Source organism: Pinus tabuliformis, chromosome X (genome assembly GCF_031772625.1).
Source record: "Pinus tabuliformis cultivar Carrire ecotype Pingquan chromosome X, CPIR1, whole genome shotgun sequence".
Lineage (NCBI taxonomy): Eukaryota > Viridiplantae > Streptophyta > Pinopsida > Pinales > Pinaceae > Pinus > Pinus tabuliformis.
The window spans coordinates 1,728,180,626-1,728,185,671 of record NC_142308.1 but is presented as its reverse complement, the minus strand read 5'-3'; the positions used below and the strand labels follow the sequence as shown (position 1 = coordinate 1,728,185,671).

The 5,046-nt window shown below is 36.8% G+C and overlaps 1 pseudogene; it reads right to left on the bottom strand.

The window, feature by feature from the left end:
- Positions 1-3,511: 3,511 nt before the first annotated feature.
- LOC149146686 (uncharacterized) lies at positions 3,512-4,722 on the bottom strand (annotated as a pseudogene).
- Positions 4,723-5,046: the final 324 nt, after the last annotated feature.

Genomic DNA, 5,046 nt, shown 5'->3' with positions numbered 1-5,046 from the left:
AAACTAAACATAAGTTCTACCGTCACATCATTCGCCTAATGAACGGCCCAGATTGACTAGAAATTACTATACTTTTACAAGGCAATTTTGCAGCTGTTTTTAGCTTCGGGGGCACTGCCCCCGAAACCCCCCGCCAGGGGGGAGCTCCCAAAGGTCGTAGCCAACCCCCTCGAACCCCCCCTGTAGCGAATATTTTACGGGCAGCAACGTTTCGAATTGGGGTCCAATGTGGCAATACCTTTGAATATAGAAGATAATCAGGCTCCACACCCAACAACCCTCGTCACCCCTCTTGTCCTATACGGTTGTGAATTTTGGGGTTGCAGTATATCTAGAGAGTCATGGAGAAAGATTGAGATGATTCAAAAGTAATTCATAACCTACAATCTCAAGATCAAGGGAAATACCCCCTATCCTATACTCCTTATCAAAGTTGGCCTCTCCCATATTGAAAGCAGGGCTATGTTTAAGTATCTAATGTATTAGAAGAAGCTTTCAAACATGGAATCGAAAAGGATTCCTCAAATTGCTTCTAACTTTAGTCAAAGCCCCCACCTTCGCCTCAAGCGTGGGTGACAAAAGGATGCCTAGTCTTGGCTCAACCATTTGGGGATAAATGACGAGATCATCCTCGGAAGCAAGGATAGTGTCAAAGATACTATCACCTCAAAATTTAGGGATAAGATATGGGATGATAAGGAGTTGGAGGGTAAAATGAAGCTAAGATATTATAAGGAGGTGATCAACCCCACTCTTGAGAACCATAATTATCTTTTTGTTTTGACCATCTCAAAGAAAAAGATGAAGATTGCTAAGATTATAACTAATTTTCATGAGCTTCAAAGTGAAAACGGATGGTGGTCTGCTCCCAAGACTCCTTGGGACAATAGAATTTGTCAGCTTTGTGATACTAAGAGGGTGGAGGATGAAAAACACTTTATTTTAGATTGTTTGGACCTTACTCACATCCGCTCTCGTCTCCCTAACATCTATCATGCTTCCAATCTTCTTGACTTGTTAATTCAACCCAACTATAGTGATCTTGGTGTGCTTCTTTCCCTTCTTTTTTGAGCATGGAAATAAGATTCTAAAAAATCACAATCATATTTTTCTTCTTCTCAAGGTCTGATAAACCACATCGGTCTTAGTGGACATTAATCATCATCATCATTTATATTATTATTAGAATAATATATATATATATATATATATATATATATATATATATGAAGACAAAGAATATCTTCATAAAATATATAATTATTAATAAATGAATAAAGTATTCTATCTTTTCAAATCAATACATGTGACTAAATTTCATTGGCCAAAGTGTGACAAATATCAAGATTCATATTCTTTTTCTAACCAATTTTGACTATAGTCCATTTCCCTTTAACTACCTCTCTTAGTTGATTAAGCATACATCACTAACTATGATATTTTTTACTACTCTAGATGATTATCAACTTTCATTGGTTGCTAGAATGACCATTGGACTTGATTAAGACAACTTCTCTCAACTTCATCATTGACCTATTGACTTCTCATTAGCTTGACTTCCATTTTCTTGTCAACTTATTGTATGATTCAATTATCCCTAATAGACTTGTTGAGGTTCATTTCTAGTCATCTTACTTGAATAGTTATTCGATTGACTAAAATCCAATCATTTGATATTATCTTTAAAGAGTGCAACATCTCTACAAAGGATGCATTAAAGACATTATATTTCTTAAGAAGTTTCATGGGTTCTATATTTAGTTCATGGAACTTGATCTTGAGAATATTTATTTAGGGACCAAGGCCCATATTTTCCTCTCTTAACCATTTTTGGACCTTAAGACACATTCTTCATTCACAACTAACCTAGTCATGGTGGTAATATCCCACTTAGAGGTTAATGATACACTATAGAGATAATATGCATTGGTTTTAGGACTTATCCATGATGCTTAAGCTTGAGAAGAATTTTTTAGCACTAAAGGCTCTTGTATCCTTCCATTGGCTATGTTTAATGACTTGAGATCTATCCATGACAGCCAAGACCACATAATCATTCCCATATTCAACTCAAATGCTAAATACTTCTTGGAGAAGGCTTGTTTTATGGTTTGTAGGTATTTTTCATGGTGTGTAAGCTCAGTAATGTTAAATAGGGCTTAACACCATAATTCCCCTTCTAACCATGTTTATGCCTTGACATCCCATTCAATAGTAGAAAACCTATAGAGGAATTGTGTGCTAGATCAAGGGGTCATTCAAAGGCTCTTGGCCCTAATAAGATTCAACTACATCTTGAGGTACTTTCCGTTCTTCCTTGACCATGGTTAAGGCCTTATAATCGATCCTCAATGTGCAAAACATTATGATGATGTCGATATTTAACCCTAACACCAAAGACTCTTTAGAGAGGGAACACATTGTGGTTTGTAGGGGTTGTTGGCGATCGAGGCCAAGAAGCTATGTTTAGGGCAAAAGGCACAAGTTCTTTCCTCCTCTAACCATGGTGCTCAAGCTCAAGAAGGTTCATTTATGGTTTAAGCTCTTTTATGGCTTAAGCTCTTGTTGTCTTTAGCTGGTCTCCCTCAAAACCATATTTAGGCCTTAATACCCATTTCTTTTTACATTGGGATATGCACACATATATGTTTCCCTAATAGAGATTAAATTAAACATGGAGGGCCACATGGAAGTCTGCATGAAGGTGGCTTAAGACATACTTTGGAGATTAAATGAGTGTTGAATAAACGTGAATAGAAATGTGTGCACATCTCTAAATTTAAATGAGCTCAATTTTGGGAAACAACTTCGTTCATAAATTTAATTGCTTTTTTGGACCTAGTGTATTAAATAAACTTGAAAGCATATTAAATGTTTAATTTGACTTTTCATATAAAAATGCATTAATAATTAAATTGTGTGTTTACACATAAACTTACATATATTTATTTTGAAACAATGGACAAAAACGTGTATATATATATATTGAAGTTTGAAATTTATAAAAAAATCTTTCAAACGATGTATAAAACGAAAATATCATCTTAAAACTCAGAACATTATAAATATTTAAAAACATAATATATTAAATAATAAAGTTGCCGGGAAAATTGAAATCATGACTTATCAGTAGTAAAGGTGCTTCAGTAAAAATACTTCAACCATGAGAATTCAACCCCTTAGACTCATCATAAATGTTGAAAAGCCCAAAAATTTATTGAAAAATATATTTATTATTTATGATAGTGATTGAAAAAATAAATTAAACATAGAAATAATCGAATGAATTTATATAACTCAATTTTTTTTTAAATGGACCACTTTTTCTATCACATTTTCACAATCATACTATCTAGATTTAAAATTTTTAATGAATATTCTTAATTAGCATTCATGTAAGTAAAAATCCAATATGACATTTTTCAGTCTAGCGACTGGTTGGTTTTCTGATATATATTATTCCAATCCAGTATGACATTTTCCCGTCTAGCGACTGACAAGATTTATCTTCTAGCGACTGACCTCCTCATATCTATTATTCCAACATGCTGGGCAGTCAAGTGCTCTAGCGAGATATTTCTTTCCATGGACCCCATATTCAAAATAACGCAATCTTTCTTTCCATGGACCCAATATTCAAAATTACGCTTCAATTAATAACACAGATTCATTTTTTTGGTAAACCAGAATCTACTTTATCTTTTGGCTTGCCCGAAAAGCATAACACTGACAGAATTTTCAGGCGAGACCGGTCATTGCTAGCAGTAGAGTTTATAGACCGGTCATAATTTTCAGGCGAGAACGCCATGAATGTCATATGAATCATGTTCCTTTTATCACAGGAACTTCTAACAGAAATTTCAGAAACATCTTTTGACAGTTTCACTCCATTGCCAAATGTGAGACTCCATTTAAAAAGGTTCCAAAATCTAAAAATATAATATAAAGGGTTCTACAATCTACGGCATTCAGATCCACGACAGAATTTTACAAAATAGCAAGTAATAATGATTGCCGTCATATGGAATAGCATGATTGACACACAACGAAAATTGATATGTGCCTCAGGGCTTCTGAATCCACCAGGTGCCAAGGTAAATTTCACTGGCCTATAGCCTGCAGGGTTGAATAACTTGCAGGGTTTGTATCTCTTTCAGTGCTTTTCTAGGGTTTAGGTCGCCCGCAGACTCCCCAGATTTCACGGCTGACAGACACGGACGCGATAATCTTCATCTTGGCCAGGCCCGTGGTCAAAATTGAGCTCGTAGCTCGGAGGATCGTACTGGAATCTTGAGGGCCTTGGACTGTAAACGGTTTTGCTATCTGCCTTGAACTTGCGAACCAGGTATTTGAATTTCAGCCTGCTACGGTGGCTTCCGGCATAGTCCATAACGGATCCCGGCCATTCTCCAGCCCGTCTGACGCTGTTCCAGCCCTTGCGCCACCAATTCTGAGAACCGCCGCCCACCGGATCTGCAGCGGCATGCGATCGCGTGAGCTTCTGGAAGCATAAGCTCCGAAGCAGGGAGCGTTCGTCGTCGGAACCGTAAAAGAAGCTGGAGAAGAGGAAGCCTGCGATTGTGGGGTTGCGAGGGCGGATGCGTGCTTCGTCCATGATCTACGCTGCCGGATTCGAAGTGTGGAATAGCGACGGCCACATTCAATGAAAGATTCAGCGTTCGCAAATTGGAATTATGTAGGAGATGCTCCAGTGGAGGGTCTGCTCAGTAAACGATCAGATAGTGAATGAAAACGACGTTTCTTTGACGATAATAAGTGATTATTATCATTATAAAGTCACAGATAGGATAATAATTATTAAAAATGTGTATAAAACCATATACTAGCATTTGCACCTAATGTTGCAAAGGAAACGCCGTAAGGCATAGTGCATGGAAGAATATTGAAATGTGAATGAGCTTTTTTGAAAGCAAGGGTCGATGATAATGATTTTGAATTGAGGAAACCATGCCGAAAACCCTATTCGAGGGTTAAAGTGGCTATGAAATTGAATAAAAGTAGTCATACATATCCATTGAACTTGTT